We start from the raw sequence: 22,008 nt of genomic DNA, 5'->3' as shown, positions 1-22,008 counted from the left end.
ACCATTACCGTTTCCCCGTTCGTCGTTTCCGCTCCTGCGAAAGCGAGAGAGAGAGAGAGAGAGAGAGAGAGAGAGAGAGAGAGAGAGAGAGAGAGGAAGAGAGTGACACGCCGTCAATTTTTTCGGGCCATTTCCAGAAGAACATAAATCTAACCGCGGGATCGTTCGTCCGTTTCCGGACCGTTTATTGAACGCCCTGATATACGGTATGGTCGTGCGCTTAAAAAATATTGAAACGTTTTCTTGCGTATTTTATTTAAAGTAGATTGGCCTCTCCATTTTACACCGAGCTTTAACCCTGTCGTGATAAATGCACTCGTTATTGACGCTTAATTCGAACTTAATCCGACATGTCACAAGAATGCGATTAATTTTATACACGTATATGAGCATGTTCACTGAACACTTTGAGAGAAATCCTTCCACGTACTCTTATCCATTATCCTTTGACAATGCACAACGTGTTGATGAAATTTGAATTTGAAAAACAATTGAACTCCAGAGTGAAAATTATAAAAACCAATAAATGTCACGCGCGAATGCTGCGTTTCAATATTAATCCATTTTATTTTATCGAGAATTGATTTGCACGATATGTACTATATTAAACGTTGCTCGTTTCGCACATCCGGTGTAAAATTCGTAGTGCATTTCCACTCGTGGTCTCCCAGGGACACGCTCTCTTTCCCGTAGATGATGCTCTTTATTGGAGAAATTCACTGTCTCCGCTTTTCAACGCGTTCGAAGTCACGAACCGTCTATCGAATCTGCCGCCTAACATCTTGCGCCGAGAAGAGAAAGAGAAAGAAAAGGGAACGAAAGAGAGAGGGAGAGAAAATCGCGGATATATACAAACGCGTCACGTTCGATCGAGCCGGTGACTTATCAGCCTCGGTGATATGTGATGGCAGTGATCGCATATCTCGCCAAGTATCACAGTGATAACTGCGAACGAAAGAAGACAATAAGCCGCGAAAATTCCGCCGTGCCGTGATGAAAATCGTCGTCCGTCTGAAATGCGATGGAAAATTCGACTTTTTTCTTCAATCGAGATAAATAATCAGCGTGCGGAATTGTTACAAGCTACGCATCTCGAACGAAAGACATTGCAAAGTCATGTATAGAACAAGATTAATATTTAAATTAATTTGAGCGATATTAGTTGTCAACATATTTGATGAATAAAATACAAAAAAATCTCAATTAGCAGATTCATCTGCAAAAAGACAAATGTGTGCATGTGGATTCTTTTCCAGAGAAAATTTAGCAAAAGTGAGACTACGTACAGAGATGTATTCGGGATATGTTGCATTCAAGTATATAATTCTCGAAGAGATCATTCTTCTAGACATTGCAAAGTCGTATAAATCAAGATTAATATTTAAATTAATTTGAGCGATATTAGTTGTCAACATATTTGATGAATAAAATTGAAAAAAATCTCAATCAGCAGATTCATTTGCAAAAAGACAAATGTGTGCATGTGGACTCTTTTCCGGAGAAAATTTAACAAAAGGGAGACTACGCACAGAGATGTATTCGGGATATGTTGCATATTTAAGTATATAATTCTCGAAGAGATCATTCTTCTAGACATTGCAAAGTCGTATAAATCAAGATTAATATTTAAATTAATTTGAGCGATATTAATTGTCAACATATTTGATGAATAAAATACAAAAAAATCTCAATTAGCAGATTCATCTGCAAAAAGACAAATGTGTGCATGTGGATTCTTTTCCAGAGAAAATTTAGCAAAAGGGAGATTACGTACAGAGATGTATTCGGGATATGTTGCATATTCAAGTATATAATTCTCGAAGAGATCATTCTTCTACAAGTTATTTTGTATGCAGCACTGTCTCCGCGTGAAATTAGTAGCTTGAAATTCGCGCAGACGTCTCCATAGCTTTCTCAAAGTTGCAGAAGCATTGAGACTGATCATCCGGTCGTCGAGAGTGGCAATGCCACGAAGAATACAGAGAGAGAGAGAAACGACGCCGCGAAGGAAATTATAATTCCGCCGCGAGAAATTAATTATTACGCGACCGACTATAACGAACGACGAGAGCGTCTTTGATAACGATGCGAGCATCGCGGGCGATAAGTATTCATCGACCGTCGTCGACATTGTCTCTTTGTTTCTCGTTCCGTCTCTCTTTCTCGCGTAATACAAGCGACTTGACAAACCACCGGCACTGCCACCCTCCCTCTCTTTCTCAATTATGAAGTTCGCCATAATTGCGGCCGATTTGTTAGCGAACTTTTCCCGCGCGAAACTGAAGCGAATGATGCACTATTGGTTGCGAAGAATCAACAGAGTCCGGGAATCGATTCTCTTCTCGCGCAACAGAAATACCGCGGAAAAATGACGAGTACTTTGAAATTCGAATGATGATGAAACTGATGCAAATTAGAAAAAAGTAAATATAGAAATAACGAAAATTTAATAAATAAATGTTTGAAACATAAGGCACACGAGAGTGGATCCATTTATGACTAGAAGAATGTGCTGTGTTGAATATTTGCTTTGAATTTTCCGAAATAGATGCTTTGATTAATTCAAATGCAATAATGCACTCACCAGAGTTATCTAATCGCGATACTATCTAATCTGTTAATAATAGCACAATATGCATTCGCTCACGGCATATATTCACCGATGCAATAGCGGAATCTCACAAATACCTGCTCAATCCGCCAATAAAATCCATAATTCCATGATAATTTTAACCATAGAATACTGCTCTCTTGCTCTCTCCTTCACATAATTTACCGTGTATATATAACGTTCGTCGTATCCTGAACCTGTGGAACGTTGCGTTGCGTGAATTCCATTCCGTAAATTTCTTGACTCCCACAGATCGAGAGTTACCGCCGATGCAATTATTTTTCGCGCTGCCTGACCGCGCGCGCTCGTTTATCCCGCTGTCGTGCGAAAAAATCGTCCATAAAATCGCGACCAGGCCGAACGTGACGTGTATGTTTGGTGTCCTCCTCCGTCGTCGCGACCGCGAATAGGGTTAAAAGTCGCGTTCCGTCTTTTTCGCGCCGGTGCGGCACGCGAAAAGTTATCGCGACCGCGAATAAAAAGCCGGAGGGCGAGGATAGGGTTTGCGCTTTTAACGGACGGTGCAAAACAGATTCCGCGACGTTATTTTTCATTCTCGTCGGAAAAGGAGCAACGCGCCGCTTCCCTCCAATCCATATATTTCTATCCGAGCGGTTGCCTCCAGTATCGAGCGAATGTCGATAGACTGCTGCGGCTCCGACAGTCGGAATACAAACGGGGCGGCGATATTGCCATAAAAATATCCAGCCGCGTGTACAAAGCTACCGGCGTTTCGCTTCCTGCTGCTGTTCTCGCCCACTCCCGTGTGTGTTTCTTCCCCTTTTAACTTCACTCTCACCCCTCTCAAGACGGTACACACCCTGTTCGACCCCGTCGTTTCTATCTCGAGTTCGGGATGCGTTGATAGATGTATCATAAACATATATATATAAAAATCTCTCCTCCAATTTTAAAGTCGACCAGACTGGCAATAATTTATTTAAAAAATTAGTTAAATTACAACGTTTCGGCTGTCATTGCAGCCCTTTTCAAGTAATCTATGAACAAATATATACATATAAATATACTCTTAATGCGCTCAATCATAGAAATAATTATAAATTTACAAAAATATATATGTTTACGTACCAGATTAATACAATAAATCAAATTTACAGCAAACCCCCGACAAAATTAACCATTGTTTTGATGAACAATGTATAACTGACAGAAGTGAGCACGAAAAAATAGATGTTGACTGTTAGCAGAAAACTTAGTCACTAACGCGTTGAGAAAATAGAAAACCAGAGTACTGTATCTTTCGCAATTTTTAAAACGTCAATACAAAGTCAAATAAATAAATAAATAAATAAATAAATATGTAACATATGACAATATAATATATTAAATAGCTTCAAGAACGCGATCATAAATCCCACTGAAATTCTCCGTATCTTTTTGTAAATTAATGCTCTTTCTTTGGTTTTTTATATAGAACATTTCTGCTATTTCTCTTTTTCTTGTTTGTTTTTCTTGATGCAGAATCACAGGAGAATCCCAACGGAACTCATGATCGTTGCAAGTCCGATGCAAACTAACAACTGAGTGTGATGTCGTGTCTTTTTTGATGTTATTTTTATGTTCCTTAATACGTGTTTCTAAATGTCGCTTTGTTTGTCCAATATATGTAGAGTCACAGTTCGCGCATTCGATCTTATAAACGACATCGGTTCTTTTTAAGTTGTCAATACTATCTTTTCCTCTTTTTATCAATGTGTCTAATTTTTTAGGAACGGTATATAATACACCGATTCCATTTTTGTTTATGCAACGAGTAATATTTTCGCTTAAACCTCTAATATACGGCAACGCTATAGCATTTCGTGTATCAAATTTATCTCGATTAGACGCACCAAAATTACCGCCAAATTTAATTGCCCTAAGTCTCCTGTTAATAATTTTGTTTATATATATATAAAATATATATATATATATATATAATATATATATATATATATATATAATTATATATATATATATATAAAATTAAATATATATAAAGTATATATATATTAAATTAAACAATCATATATAGTAGGCCAACTAAACGAGCAAATAAATAAGATGTAAAAATTTTTTTATTAATAGTTAAATCATTAAATTAACATTCCGTTACAGAATCGATATAAATTGTAAACGTTTCGACTGCACTACAGTCTTTATCAATACATAAAAATTAAATATTAAAATATAAAGTTAGATGTTAAAAATACAAAGTTAGTTAAATATTAAAATATAAAATTGAAACGATTCTTCGCTGTTGACCAATAGATATGCAAGGCGATTGGTCTGAGATGCCAAGTTATGCGACATTTGAGCATGCTACGGATATAATACGCGAATTAAATCAATGTCAGAAAATATTAAAAAATCTTTCAACTTACATTATCGTTTTAACAAGTCCTTTTCCCCGATATTTCAAGTGTGTGTTGCGAAGTCTGAATACCAAATGTCAAAATAGAGAGCGTGATGTATTTATTTATTACCAATGTTTTTTCTAAATTATGATTCAGCAAATTTTTTAAGTATGTCAAAATAACTACTGTCTAACAATTCGGTGTCTGTATTTAAATTAATTCCATTTTTCTGTTCTTTAATGTGGATCATTTCAGATATTAGTCTTTTTTGGTAATTCTTTTCATGATCCATAATTTTAATATTGTCCCAGTCAAATGTATGTTGTTCGTTTAGAATGTGTTCCGTGATAACCGAATGTCTAGCAGAGTCTAATTTAATATTATTTTTATGTTCTTTAAGTCTCGTTCCTAACTGTCTTTTTGTCTGTCCGACATATGTGGCGTCACAATCGCTGCAATTCAATTTGTAAATAACGTTAGAATTCGTGGGGCAATTATTTTTGTCCTTTTGAACTCTTATGAAGTCATTTAATTTTTTAATGCAACGATATCCTACCACTACGTCAGGTCTTCTTATTGCTGAAGCAACTTTCTCAGATATTGGTTCTATATATGGTATGACAAAATATTTAATGTTAGTATTAGTATTATTAGTATCTGTTATATTGTTATTATTAGGCTTGTCATATATATATATATCTATATAGATCTAGACAACGGTGTGGCAGGCAAGAATATTAATGATGCTTTTCGAAAATATTTTTCAACCTTCCTTGGGTAGACAGTTTTGACATAGATATAGACGTAGACGTGGATAGAACGCTCAGATTGCTTTATATGACAGCATTCGTAAACGCTTTTTGAATAATAGAACAATTGTAAGGATATTAAGAGATAGAAGTGTATGAAAATTGCATAAAAGTGTGACTAAATTAATATATAAATCGTCTTTTTTTATATTTCTTTAAAATATAAAAATACTCTAATTAAGCTCTAATCAAAATTAAATATAGTTTATGAAAGATTGTAGTAGATGAAAATATTTATTTAATTAAATCACAGGAGAATATAAAAAGATTTGTACGTTCATTAATTAGCTAACTAAGCGATGATAATTTTGGACAAGTATAATGAAGAATTGATGCGAAATGAGCGCAACGATAATTCTTCGATGGCGATGGGAAAGAACGAACGATGCACAGCGGCATGAAAAATGAAAGCAATTCGGTGTATATCTCGACAAGTTATTACGACCGCATCAATTTCGATACGTAACCGCGACAGACTTCAATTAGTTCACGCATATTAATGTTTTTCGAGCATGCACATGCGTGGTATCCGCATATTCGAGTGGCGCAACAAAAAAAGGCAACGCGGAAAAAAGTTGCAATTGAAATCGTTGTGCGTCTACGAAACTGCTTTATTTGCGATTGTGTGTACGCATATTTGTGTGCGTTGTGTGTATATGCATGTGCGTGTGCGTGTGCGTTTACATGCGAAGTGAATACACGTGTGCAACGTGTAGCTGCCATTTAAATGAAAGGGGAAACCCGGGAAAGCTTACATCGATCGCGTTATCGCCAGCCTGTATGTGTAATCAAGGTTTCGCTTTCTGAAAGCATCGCACGACTTAATAAAGTTTTTAGATGAACGGAATTTAGAGTGACTCCCTAGGGGAAAATGACATGCAAGCTTCGCGCCGGACACAGAATCGAGAATTGCATTTTCTCTCAGTCAGAGCGACTTTCGATATTAAATCTCGCAAATGGCCAATCAGTCACCCTGGAAATTGAGAACTATACTTCAAAAGGAACATATGAAAAATATTGTATATTCATTATATAGATGTATATTTTTCTCTATTTCTCACTTATTTTTTATTTCAATCTAACATTACCCTTTCGAGGTTTTCTAAAAATCGTTTATGTAATTTTGTGGTATTAAAAACATACTTTCTTGTCTAATTTTATCTTTTAATTTGCAAGAACAAGTCTCGATGATAAAACTTTCACCGAAGCATCTAGTTTCATGCGAGTCAAAGTAAAGCAGAAAATATTTCACGTTTCAAAAATATTTTGCACGTCTATTTTCATCTCAAGAAATCAGGTCGTTTCCAACTTAAAAGTCCAAAACTGTATTATCTGCATTCATCCTCACAATGCTACCAATTAAAAGGCAAAGCTCATTTACTCATATTCTAGATACGAAAATGACGTTTAATATTGAAGATAGATTTTTATAAATATATGTTATTTTTGGGTTAAAAGGTGCACAGTGTTGTGTATCTTTTTGAGTTTTATTTTTCCTCGCTTTCGATACTCGGAATTCAATTAGCGCGCGCACACACACAGAGATGCTTCGTGTATCACCTTTCAGGAGCGCAGACTCCGAAATTTGAAGTTGAAAGAGAACTTTATCTCATTAATATAATAAATATAAAATATTATATTTCTTTCGCAGAATACATACATATATAACTATATTTATCTATATTTTTGTTTCATTTCTTATTTACACATCAAGCAAATAATCAAAGAGATGGGACTTAGCGTAGCAATATAAAAATGCATGCTTGCACTCAACCGTATAACTATCCCGATCATTCGTACCATTCATGAAGTGCATCCAAAATTCACGGTCTTTCTGATTTTTTCGTTGCATAACGCCTATACCAAGAGTTCAATTAACACACACATAAATGTTTCGTGCAGATGTGTGCGGACCGACCAATAAAAGACCGGGACACGGCAGAGAAAAAAAAGTTATCATAGAGAGCATTGCGACTGTGCACTATGTGTCTGTGTATGCGTGTATCCGCAGGCAGATCACAGATGGACCCATATGGATAAATGCATATACACGTACATACGCACACACGTACGTATACACATATATGTATGAAAGACATGAGCTTATAACTTGCGATTTAAATTTGAATACAAGACGTAAATCGAACTGGGGGAATTGTCACGCGACGAAACTTGTATCGGGCTCTAAAAAATCCTTTTATATAGCGTCGGAAAAATAGCAAAATCTGGTCCACAGTTTCTCTTTTCATATGCCGAAGCGACGCTATTTTATTTATTTATTTTGTTTTTTTTCAATTATCTGCGTGTGCGTCTTCTTTTTTTTTTTTAACATCATGCGTACAAATGCGATCAGAAGATATTTTTAACTTTGTGTCATTAGACACGTCTCACTGATTTTTCCGTTAGAATATATTATTCTTTCCGAGGATACATTATCACTTGCTTTATTTCTATCTCGACTAGGAAAATTGTATACTTCATTATGACTTTTCTTCATTATCGTATCCGTTATATTTCTATCGAGGATTCAATTCGAAGAACGAATACACAATTATCGAATATCTATTCATAGTTCAAGCTCATTCATTATTCTCGTTGAGATTGTTATTCCCTTTTCATACAATTTTAGAAACTTGTGAGTGTCTCCGTCGAAACAGTTTATGTTTACAGAACACTACAGTTTCGCGTTACGGAAATATAATTGAATTTTCTTTCCCTGACATCACGCGGCAAGTTCTTGACAGTTCAGCGACATACATACATTGAAGAGCTGGAAGCAGATAGCGATTATCGATCCTCGGCAATTTCGAAATCGCTGCTTTCGCGTCTCTTTTTTCCCGCCGTTTGTTCCAATTAACGCTCGCATTAACGTTGCCGGTCCACGAACGGATGGACAAAATCGCTCGACGCGAAAGGACAGGTAAAATGGCGCAAAAAATGTCGCTAAATTGCATCGACGGACCCGCGGGGGTGGAGTGGAGGGGGAGTGACACGATTCATTTTATGCATGCGGTTGCGAAAATCGAACAAAAGTCGCCCAACGAAGCTTATTTCTGTGCGTGGGGTCACGTATCCAAAACAATCCCTCGACGCGATGTGTCGTTAGAATCAATGACCATCGATGCGTCGGGGTCAGAATCGGGGAAACACGCGTGTGTCGATAGGCGAAATCGATGCGGCGGGGTATTTTCGAAAGCAATCGAACGGGGTTTGTTCGCCGTCGTGACTGCTAGAGAGCTCGATTGAAGTTACGAATGGTAGCGAAAACGAATGGATTTCACAACTGCCCTTTTCGGACCCATTATTATTGAGACGAGCGATTAATATAGGTATCTTCCTCGCTGGGGACAAAAATACAAAAAAGGAAAAAAAAAAGAGAAAACCAATACACGGAGAGAGGGCATTCCATTACGGTCGAGCGAAATTTTAATGCGAGATCCTTTGATGAATTTGTGGTCGATTTTCCCGAAAGAGAGAATCTGACGGATTTGATGGCGGGAGCGACACTCCTCTCAATAGGCGGAGAGGAGCATGTTCGGTGGAAAAAAAAATTTCGAGCCGCAATGTCGGCTATCGTGGAAAAATTCGAGAGTGTTAGTGAATAACGAGAATGATACCTTTCCTCTCTTTTTCAAATTGAAAATATCGATATCAGCTTGACAAAAGTTGCAGCGTATTGTTGATATGCTTATTGTTATTGAAATATTATTTTAAAATGCTATGCTCAATTGATTATAAAATCTTAGCAATATATTATAGGAAACATACAGTATAAAATAAAAGACAATTTCCATCAAAATTTCTAGTAAAAAGTATTTTAAATTAGAAGTGTCTTAGAAAATATATTAACGTCACGAGAAGCGTATATTTTTTACCGAAAAAAAAAGAGTTAAATTGAAAAATTTATATTAATATTATTTTAAAATGCTATGCTCAATTGATTATACAATCTTAGCAATATATTATAGGAAACACATAGTATAAAATAAAAGACAATTTCCATCAAAATTTCTAGTAAAAAGTATTTTAAATTAGAAGTGTCTTAGAAAATATATTAACGTCACGAGAAGCGTATATTTTTTACCAAAAAAAAAGAGTTAAATTGAAAAATTTATATTAATATTATTTTAAAATGCTATGCTCAATTGATTATACAATCTTAGCAATATATTATAGGAAACACATAGTATAAAATAAAAGACAATTTCCATCCAAATTTCTAGTAAAAAGTATTTTAAATTAGAAGTGTCTTAGAAAATATATTAACATCACGAGAAGCGTATATTTTTTACCGAAAAAAAAGAGTTAAATTGAAAAATTTATATTAATATTATTTTAAAATGCTATACTCAATTGATTATACAATCTTAGCAATATATTATAGGAAACACACAGTATAAAATAAAAGACAATTTCCATCAAAATTTCTAGTAAAAAGTATTTTAAATTAGAAGTGTCTTAGAAAATATATTAACATCACGAGAAGCGTATATTTTTTACCGAAAAAAAAAAAGAGTTAAATTGAAAAATTTTCACCGTAACGCAATTTCCGTTTCCAATATCCCGCGAGAACAAACACGATATAGGGTCACTTTATCTAAAAACATTCGACGTTTAATCAGATATGCTAATATTGAGCGTACGTTACAATACTCGTTTGCAAGCTGATAAACGTAATTCGTGGCAGCGGGCGTATCCGAACACGCGGGAATTAATTCGAATGATCGGGGAGAGAGAGAGAAATCGGGTGGCGGAAAAATTAGCAATTATCGTGCGTTCGCCGAAATTCGAGCGGGACATTCAGAACGAACCGGCCATTCGGCGGAACTGATTCTCGCACCGGGGACAAGGATATCATTATCCAATCGACTGGTGGGCAGAGACCGCGGGAGGGTTCGAGTCAATACGACTGTATCATTGTCAGGACGCGCAGCGAGTAACATTCGGCCGATATGTGCATCGTTGACAAATGATTGAGCGCGACGATTGCAGGACGAGACCCGGAGGATAGCTATACAAAATTGATAGGGTTGACAAAACCCGATGGGTGAAAAGAGCGGGGTTGTCTTGTTGCGAAAATGACAGATTAAAATGGATAAATCTTTGGGATTAAATCGGTAATAAATATGCGAACTGTATTTCGAAAACAGCGCATATAATTCTTTTATTTTTAGGTCAAATTCAAATTTTGGCTGAGGATCAATATCATCATCAATTCCGTTTCATTCTCGCCTAGATATTTATATAATTCGTGAAAAATGAAATTAGAAGGAATAGAAAAGTTTTCATTCCAACTTAAAGGAATTATAAACAAACATTTAAAATGATAATAAGGGAAATTTTATATGACGATGAATGAATGAGATAACAATTTAATGTATCGCGTTAATATAAATTATCTTTTAATATTAATCTTTTTGTCGTCGAACACGGTTGCTCTTTGATTATATAATGATTATATATCGCCCATCGCCGTTTGCACTTTGTCAATCCGTTCTAATATCGAAACCAGTATTATCGATGATATAAAAACAAGTGCTATCCGTTTTGATAACCAGGTAATAGTCGTCGCGAGAAGTAACTCGCCAGCCGCGAATATCGACCGGCGAGTTACTAGACGACCTGAAAAAAATACGTGAGCGTAATTGCGAGACTTAATTGAGACGCGCGCGCAGGTGCGCGGGCTTCAATTAAGTGTCGCCTTTCGGACATGTACGCGATTTAATTAAATTTACAGAGAACGTAATTTTTTAGACGACCCGTAGATGCGCGCGAGCCATTTAGAGCGACCGCGGAGTATATGCATATTTACGTGCGAATTAAAATCGTCGGACGAATCCGGTACACGCCAGAAAATGGGGCAAAATTTTTGTTTCCGGCGCGGCTATCTAAGCCTTCGTGAGACACTGAAAAAATTACAGCACCGAGTAAAATTAAGATTAGAAGTAATAAGAAGAGCTGTATAAACGCGTAACACAGAAAATGGAAAAATAATATTTCCGGTGCTATTTGAGACAGAATATATTCTACTCTTTTAAGAGAGAGAGACAAAAGGAAATATAAAATGTTAATACACTATTCCTCCATATACATATATAAATTGAAAACGATTTAATATTTTAACGTATATAACACAAAGATCGCTTATAATTTTTATTTCGATAAAAAAATGACCGATATCTACATCAAAAGCTATAATAGGTTATACGACGCAACGGGGTAATACGCAATGTAATATCCTCGTTCGAATTTTTGACATAAACGCCGCAGACGCCCTAAGGGGCACTATTCACCGCGGTTCGACGCGACAGGGCGATTCGAAGGGTCAAAGGGTGTCGTTAACGCGGTCGACGTACCCCGGTCGCGTATCAAAGTGCTCGAAAGTTCAGCGGTTTCAGCCTCGATAGCGGATTGCTTCCTCTGGCTTAAATAAAAAAAAGGAGAGAGGAAAAAAGAAAAGAGAGAGAAAGGAAGAAACTAACAAAAAGGCGCGGGTAAAGATCGCCGTGCGAGTCTTTTATTCGTTTACGTTTGCAACGAAAAACACACCCACGCGAACTCGTTTCGCGCACAGAATTCTCTCTCGAAGCGCTATGCTTTCGACTTGTTTCGAGATTTAATTGCAAGGAAAAAAAAACAAAAAAATTCCAAGTTTCTCGCGCGCATCCATCACTCGCCCGTTAGAGAAAACATGATGAAATCATCTAAAGTCGATTCCACCTATCTTTTCTTATATGGTACATAAACGAACGATGTGTGCGACGCTCGCGAAATTAAATTTGCTTTAAATGACAAGTCTAAAATTTCAGAAATCTATGTTTATAATTAATATATATGTTGATACGGTGTATTTTATTTCTTCAAATATCTTTTATAATTAATTATACACTTTCTCATGAATTTAATCCATCATTTAAAATGGATTTCAATGCGAAAGAAATAGATTTCTCTGAATATTGAGAAATGAAACACAAAGAAAGCAAATACACGAGCAGTATGTAGTTAAACGACATACATATTTATTAAAGCAATCTATTATATATCATCGTCTTTCAGATATAAAAGCATTGTCTTTACAAAACGAGAAAATATGTAAAGTTTTGAAAATTAGTACACATAAAAACTATTCTTTATCAAGTCGTTTCCTGTCGAAAAGCAAGCTATTAGTCAATGCAAAAAAGGTTTTCTAAAGACGAACTCTTTAGAAATCCCCATCGACTTCTTCACTTTCGGGATCGAATTCTATCGATATCATAGTCACGGATCGCTCGTCTGAAAGACGGCTACGGTGATGGTCGAACGCGCTTTTTCCGTCGCGAGCGACGGAAAGTAATGGCTCTTTGAATTTAACTGGCGCAGAAAATGGAGACTCGCGAGGAAAAAGATAGAAATGCAAATGCGCACTCGAGACCCAGGGGGAACGACGACATCGACAACGGGTTCGCGTACAGCGAGAACCCCCTCGCAATTGCAGTCTCGCGCTCTTTCTTCCGCAATATCATCGTCCTCCACCGCGATGAATTTTAGGATAAAATAAGACGTACACGTTTATTATATTCCCGAGGATATGATATTCTCTCTTGCACCGAAAAAAAACCTGTCGCGATAAATAAAAAAATATATATGAAAATAGACTGGATAAAAAATAGCTACGACAATAGCAATAAAATTAAAACGTAGAATGATAAAGTTTACACGTCGCGCGTATATATTTTCCAAGATTTCAATCTTCACGAAATATGTTCTTCGTCAACGTAATTATTCGTACATGCAAATTAAGAAACGTGAATTGTAAAATGTTACTATACCGACGGTTTAATTTGCTATTAATTAGTAGCTTTAATGTCGCCTCTAGAGAGAATCCACCGCACGATCTGTGTTCACGGATAAAATATATCTCTTCTATTCCCTCTTGCGAATTCTCGGTAATCTGGTAACGCCAAAATTGTTTTGCGCAAAATGTTATGTACAATTTCGCTAAAACTCTCGAAGGGCCTCGCTCCGTTAGTTCCTCGGGTATCATAAATTGTTATTCTATTCTATTCGATAAATTCTGGCAAGTCACGGGTGAAATTTTGCACGGTGAAAACTTCGTCTTCGGACCGACCGGACCGCGTAAATCGCGGGTAAAGAATGGAAAAGCGCCCCTTCTCTCTTCCCTCACCGACCCATGCCCACCCAATCATATCAAAAACTTAAAAGAGGAAGTTAGGTCTAACAGGGAGAAGCGCGCAGAAATTTATCAAATTTTTCTCGATACGTTTCGGCGAATATATCACATTCATCAATTTCCTAAAGTTGCGGTCCTTTAGTTGTAACAAGAAAACTTGAACGATTGCGAACTACGCGGAAATTTAGCTCGTTTTCTTGAGAAAACAAGATTATTAGTACAAAACGGTATTGTAAAATTCGCAATGAGACGTACGAAATTGAACCGTAAAGAAAAGCAGGCAATTCTGACTTAGAGATTTCGCAGAGATTTCAATCTAAGGTTTTACGAGCTGCTGCACTCTAGTACGTCACCGGTAAAAGAGTTCGCAAGAATCCTTGCGAATTACAACTACTAAAGAAGTTTTTACGGTTCGCAGCAGGAAACATTTAAAACGTTATATCGCACAATCACATTCAAAAGTAGTAGACAATTTAGCAAAGAGAACAGCCAAGCTATCCGCAGGTTAAAAACAGATGTTAAACTTATAGATCTAAAGTATACAAATATTAGGATTATCATTGGGGATAATTTTTTTTCTAATTTACTGCATGGTCAAAACATTTTTTGCAGTTGAATAAATCGCAGATAAACGGCTGTTAAAAGAAAAAAAAAGAAAAACCCGGACAAGCTTTCAAGAAGATATCCGCAGGTTAAAACCAGATGTTCAACTTGTATTACAAATATTAGGATTATCATTAAGGAAGATGGGGATAATTTTGTTCTTAATTTACCACATGGTCAAAACATTTTTGCAGTTGAACAAATCGCAGATAAGCGGCTGTTAAAAGAAAAAAAAAGAAAACCCGGACAAGCTTTGAGGAACAAGAGAGAGCCCTCTGAGGAGGCAGATGCACTTAAAACCTCAAACCGCCCCTGGGTGCGCGCTCACCTAGTTACGCGACCGGCCGGACAGGCTCTGAGCATTCCCGTGTTCTTGGCGCCACGCGCAAAAAGCGAATTCCATTTCCGCGCACACCCGCTCGCGCGTTTTGCACGCGCGCCCGTTTGTAAACGCGAAATCCCGCGTACTGCAAATACCGCGCGCCGGCCGACATCGGACGAGCGCCGCCTGGGGCAATGTCGGGCGTCGAAAAGGTAAAGCGAGATTATTAACCCTTAACGGACCGAGGTTGGAAAAACTCGTGTGTGTCTGCTGCGCGGAATATCGCGCGCGCGAGCGAGATATATTCGCGTCGAGTTTCGCGAACCCCTCGACCCGTTAACGAAATGAGAAGAGGATATTGGATATCGTATTTTCGTAAAAACTCTGTTTGTTATACCGAATTGTATTGAAGATGATTAAATTTTCAAATGATAACACCTGCCTGTGCTTGACGTCGGGAAATAATAACAATCGTAGAAAAATGAAAGCACATTTTTCTTGCGCGAGAATAGCGAGAGGTGTAACGCGAGAAGAATCCGCAGCTACAGGGTTGGATTTTCAAAATTAATTGAAGTTGTATTTAGTTGTCGGAAGTAGGCGCAATCCCCTCATATGTTGCCGAGAAGCTATATCATTGGAAAATATTCTAAAATATATTATCACATGTACATATCTTTATTTCAGCATAGGAGTTTTTCGTGATGCACGTCAGATACGAATAATTTATTTTATGCATGTGTGAAATTATAGCGTTATTTGTTGAATTGATTTCATCGAAAGCCGCGGTGAGAGAAATCAAATACATTTTTCATACAGAGAGCTCAAAGTTCGTTTACGAGTAATTTTGAGATATGAAAGTCATCCACATTTAATGGTCGCCCATCGAGCGCATTTCGGACGCACGTGTGATTAAAAGGGTTCAACCGCAAAGCGGTTAGTAACGTGCGCTCGTTAAATCCGCAGCTGGCGACATCAATTTAATGGCACAAGAAAATTAACCGCTCTCACCTAATAAGATTAGGATTTATTTAATTCCTGTCACACTTTAAACCTCCACTAGAGAATCTGTTAGATTGATAAAAGTCCCGTTTTTTAAATTAATATTAATTTACAGTTCAAATAATCGCTGTAAGTGAACAACTTTATATATGTAGAGATATAGGTACTTTACTTATTCGTCGAACATTAATACGCGAAAGAGTTTATCAGCAAACATTTTATTATAGTAAAATTAATCGAGTATATTTTATATCTTATTGTGGTAGATATTAATCAGAAAAACTCTTATAAAGTTATTCCAATACCATATTATCCCACGATTACCAGGATTTTTAGAGTAAATTCTAAGAAAAGTTTTCTCTGTGTACCTACTCAAAAAAAAAAAGTAAACAATATATATACAACATTTGTGTCGTCGAAAATGAATGCCCGCAGAGAAACGGAAGTATGTAAAACTAACGCGGCGTCATAAAAATCTGCTAATCAGGAATTTCGGACATTATATAAAGACTCGTCGAGGGAGTTCCCCGGTACATAAACATACGGTAGATCGTCCTGCGCCTCCACCGGTTTCCGCCTAATCTGTATGTATGCGACGCATTTACATGAACACAGCGACCGAGTTCGTCGTGCGCATATCGCGGCCCATGCTAATGGACGAAAGGGTAATCTGTAATCGCTAATTACATCGAGTTAAATCCGACGTATTCACCCTGAAACGAGGGCTGGGCGTGACGTTATATTCCGCCACCGTTCCACCCCGCGACATCCGCGTTATGATTAGTGCGAGCGATAAGTCGAGATGTCTGGCGTATTCTCCCACACCGGTTATCCGGGAACGATTAACCCTCTTCGACCCAGTGACTACAATTGAATTCGCATATTTTATCGTCCTACGCAACAGTGCTCTCGCTATTGGAAAACAATTGATATTTACTTCGATCTTTTTCTGATAATTCACCCTATAAAGCTGGTCGATTAATTCATATATAATCTTGAAGAATTTTATTTTTTTTTCATATTTGTTTTCAAAACGTTTTATTATATATAAACACAAAATTTTATCGAATTTTCAAATACTGTTATAAGCTTTGATAACATGTTTTTTAATCATTTTCTCAATTTATTTAATAAGCACGAAAGACAATAAATAAAGTATCGAAATGTAAAAAGGGCCAGTCGATTTTCTGATAATTCACCCTATAAAACTGATCGATTAATTTTTATACAATCTTGAAGAATTTTATTTTTTCCAATATCAATTAAAATTTCTATTCGCTCGTGTAGTGTATAAAACAACAAATGTATTTTAAAAAGGCCAACTTATCGAGCAATATTTAAGATGTATCCAATTAAAATTTATTTCATAAACAATATATTAAATTACAAAAAAACCTTCCATAAACGTTTCAACCGCACACGGTCTTCCTCAGTATAACAGTGTTACGCGTGTTATGCGTGTTACAATTTGTCATATTTAATTTATAAAAGTATTCACCGTAATGTGATCTTATATATGATGTTGGATCTCGTAAATTATTTCTTCGTTTTTAAGCGAGAAGAAAAACAAAGAAATAATTTACGAGATCCAACATCATAAGATCACATTACGGCGAATACTTTTATAAATTAAATATGACAAATTGTAACACGCATAAATTTCTAACAAATTCTCGACTCGAATTAACGGACTATTAGTAAGTTTAAGAATAGGATGATCTATTTTTTGTAAGAATTATAAATTACGTAACACTGTTATACTGAGGAAAACTGCGTGCGGTTGAAACGTTTATGGAAGGTTTTTTTGTAATTTAATATATTGTTTATGAAATAAATTTTAAATGGATACAACATCTTAAATATTGCTCAAGTTGGCCTTTTTTGAATACATTTGTTGTTTTATTTTTTTCATATTTGTTGTTTTCAAAACGTTTTAATATATATAAATACAGAATTTTGTCGAATTTTTCGAAATACGATTATAAGCTTTGATAACATGTTTTTTTAATAATTTTCTCAATTTGCTTAATAAGCGCGAAAGACAATAAATAAAGTAATCGAAATGTAAAAAGGACCAGTCGATTTTAAGCCGCATATATGGATGGCAATATTTTCAAAACCGACGAGAATAGATCCACAAGCAACGAATGAATATTTCTACTTAAAAGATCCAGGAGAGCGTATCTTTGAAAATAAACAATTTTAGGTTATATGAATATGTTGGCGACTACGTTTTGCCGGTGCAACAACAGTCGTTTCGTTGTGATAGGGGAAAAAAATTATCGCATGATATATACGCGACGATATCGATCAGGTGTTTCGTTCGAGAGCTCGTATAATACACGTTCCTGCAGTGGCGAGTAGTGTGAATAAAAAATAAAAAATAAAAAAAAAGAGTAACACATAGTGGAGCGAGACGAAAAATAGGTTGAAAAATGCCGTCGCCATAAACATTCGTATAAATAAATGTAAATCTGCCCGGGTGCGCGCGCGAGAGAGCGTTACGTGTATAAAGCGGACGAATAAATGTAAATCTCGCTTTTCGGAAAATGGTGCACTCGAATAAAATCTCTGGATAATATTTCGGTGGACGACCAAGAAAAAAGGGAGGCGGGAAAAGAAGGCACATATAGGCATAACGGTTCACGGAGTAGTAGTTTTGCATGGTAGTGATGGTTTTGCGACGCTGTGAGCCAAGCTGATTACGCTATGATGATAATTAATTGCGTTTATAAGCGCGTTATGGCTGCGCGTGTTGCTACACGATTTCGCTCGTGCCCTCGGCGCGTTGATTAAAGCTCGAAAGTGAAGGGAACGTAAAGCACGGACATTTGACGATTTTTCATGAAATTCTTCCCCAAACCGGATTATCTCGTGTTTAAGGGAAAATATTTTATTTTCCGAGGAGCGCGAAAATCGTTCGCGGATGAACGAGAACGCCGCGATATGCGCTAAACTTGTTATCGGGTGACAGTATATACACTTTTCGGTTAATCTTTGTACTATGGACGATAGATTATACAGAATTCTCTCTCTTTCTCTCTCGAGTTTAGAAATTTAAATAGGGTAAGATGTTTAACTACAGAGTGTACAGTTGTTTTAATCCACGGGTCTAAGAGAATTCCCATGAAAATTCAAATGCTTAATTCATGAAATGTAAAATAGAGTATTTTACTAAGAAATTTAGTTTTAAAAAATCTCCAATCAAACGCATCTTGATTCCAGTGAAAAAATTTTAAAGATATATTATTTTATTATTTATTTTAAATTATATACTTTTCATATTTACCAAAAATGTTGAACAAAATTATAAATATGCTATAAATCATATTTTAATATTTTGTTTCTTTTTGCGAATAAATCATCCGGTAAAGAACTGAATTAAAATAGGAAAAAAATATTTTAATAAAATATCAAGATAACTTAAAACTGTAATGTAGGGAAATGTGCTTCTTATCCTAACGTGAGATATGAGATGGTAGGAGATGATTATTCGCAGCGGTTATTACACGTTGCTCTATTAATTTCTCCGGTTGTCTCCGCAGTAGACGATGACGTCTGAATCGGACACCATTCCGATTCCAACCGCGCGTTGTCGCATACGTAATTTGCGCCTCGTGCACGCCGATGTGTCGCTTTGAGCTCTCTCTCTCTCCCTCTCGAGTTGCCAGCAGTTTGATCTCGCCAAAATGCATAAATAATATCGAGAGTTTGAACTCGTCGGTTTGCGTGATGCCATTGATTGATATCACGCCGTCAATAAGTTGAACGCAACAGGTTGAACACACATTTCAGACAAGTTTTAAACATAACAGAATAGATGTAATAAAAGTTCAAATAGTAAATTCAAAAGAATGAAAATAAATAAATTCACCCTTTTCATGATTGGTGGAAATTTGTATTTGTAGGAATATTAAAAATTTGTAGAATGTTTTACGCATAGATATAAAAGAAATCAAGTAAAATGTAAGAAAAAAAATGTAAAAAAGTAATGAAAAATAATTACGGAGACTATGCGATTTACAACAACGCGCGCGGACCAAAAAAAGAATATATAATGTAGAAAGTGAGACAACTGGACAAGAATTTTAAGTATTCTGTAAAAAGTTTTTTGGTGTAAATAGAAAAATATACAGTAATGCACAGAAAGAAAGTACATGAAAATATCATTAGCTGAAAATAATTAAAAAATTCGTAATTTTTTTATGTACTAGTATAATTACAAGATATATATATATATATATATATATATATATATATATATAGAAAAAATATAAGAGATTTACAAATTTTTGCAAATAATACATTTTACAATTTTAAATTCTTTAATAAAAACAATAGAATTGCAATAGAGGAAATTACTCATTTTATTAGAATTATGTCGATCCACCGAGTGTGAGATGAAGCGGATATTTAATTATCTCTAATATACTTATACCAATATCATTAAAATGGTATTAAATAATAAAGAAGATAGCCAATTATGTGCTAAAGTGAGAAAAGGGAAATGTTCGATTTGTATTCTAAAATCATTAATAACAGCCGGATGCTGCGTAATGTGGCTGAAATGGGAAGTGAGTAATGAGGTCAGGCGCGCGTAGTTAGGCACAGGCAGGAAGTTTAGTATTCGCGAGGATCACATAATCCTTTCTTAATGACGCAACCGTTTTTAGCTTTAATACGCAACGGAGCTACATCCGAAGTTGCGTCTCGTCTATTTCGTCGCGCGGATTAGCACCCTGCATGTTGAAACGTATATGTAAAGTCGCGCATATATACACCAGGAGAGACGAATATCTCTCGCGGATATCTCGACGCGCATATCTCCAGATTCTCGCGAGCTGCTCGAAAACGAATATCGAGAATATCTCGTTTTACATACTCGCAACTCTCTTGCGCAACTGGTTTTAGCCTTCAATGTGAAATATCTGGGCGATTAAGTATCATAAATTTAAAATCCATGTTAAAACCAAGTATTCCGCAAAATTAAGCACCAGAATCCTATCCCTCCTTTTTCTTCCTTTTTTTTTTTCACGTTCGCGTATTTTTTTTATTGACTCTTCATCGCTTATCGAGAATTATCAATGCATGGAAAAATATTGGTATATTTTTTAGATTAAGTTTTTGATATTTGTCATGTTGAGATACAATATATGGTATCGGTGATTTCGAAACAGTGCATACGTGGCTTAATGCGAACATACGGAGTGCATCAGCACGACACCGATTCGGCTGGGCGAAGTGAAGCGGGGCGAGGCGAGCTTTCGAAATAAATCCTTCCATATGCGTAAATCACGCGAGCTCTTTTTTCCGAAACGCTGTTAATATTCCCAGCATTTTCTAGCGACTGTCACGCCGGGCGATCGATTTCACTGGATTTTTAGACTTCTGTTGACCCGGATTATGCTATTGCAAGAAAAAATATCCTTATCAATTCGACCAATCGTGTTTCCGTGATCGTGCATGCGAACGACGAATTCTCCGGATAATCCCAAGCTGAGTGAGACCTATCAGATCGCGAGGGATCTTGATCGAACTGTTCCGCGCAACGATTGAAATACGCGTAAATACTCGGAGTATACGACAACAGAATCGATTATACTAACTCACCTGGTGGAGCATCTTCGTGAAAAGAACGTATATATCACCGGAGAGAGACGATACACCGTGTGAGACTGTTTCGTAAAATTCGAAACGGGGTTTCCTCAGTTATTTCATTCACGTAGTATCTATATCATGACACACGGGAGTCCAGGTCGATATCGAATTTTTCCCAGGTCTCTCTCTCTTTTCTTCGGTCCGAAACGCTGGGCGTCTTCGCCCGTGTTGCGGGGATCAGCCATCCCGTTTAGGTTTTACGGCGTACTTTAGCCGCAGCAGCGCGCTCGGACTCGTCCGGATGACCGTGCTCTCGGCGTTTCCATCTCGAATAGAAGTTTTTACGCCCCCGGGAGCTTATTATCCGCGGAACAGCCGCGGGCGCGCTCGTATTTCCGGATATAATTTAGCCCGTCGGATGTTTCAGCTGCGCGTGGCAGGCTTAATTTCGCACCTACGTGCGCGATCGCGGCTCACGAAAATGGAAATAACTTCTCTCGCGTTACGAGAGGGTTACAGGATGAACGAACGCGCAACGT

The 22,008-nt window shown here is 36.6% G+C and overlaps 1 protein-coding gene across 1 annotated transcript in view; it reads left to right on the top strand.

Moving 5' to 3' along the window:
- Positions 1–22,008, top strand: part of LOC114934106 (uncharacterized) — a 215,194-nt gene that overhangs the window by 191,196 nt on the left and 1,990 nt on the right. The gene's annotated exons all lie outside the window — the stretch shown is intronic.

The sequence above is a fragment of the Nylanderia fulva genome, unplaced genomic scaffold, assembly GCF_048542155.1.
Source record: "Nylanderia fulva isolate GAGA-0341 unplaced genomic scaffold, ASM4854215v1 Scaffold45, whole genome shotgun sequence".
Classification (NCBI taxonomy): domain Eukaryota; kingdom Metazoa; phylum Arthropoda; class Insecta; order Hymenoptera; family Formicidae; genus Nylanderia; species Nylanderia fulva.
Note: the sequence above shows the minus strand (reverse complement) of the source record. Positions and strands in the feature narration are given on the sequence as shown.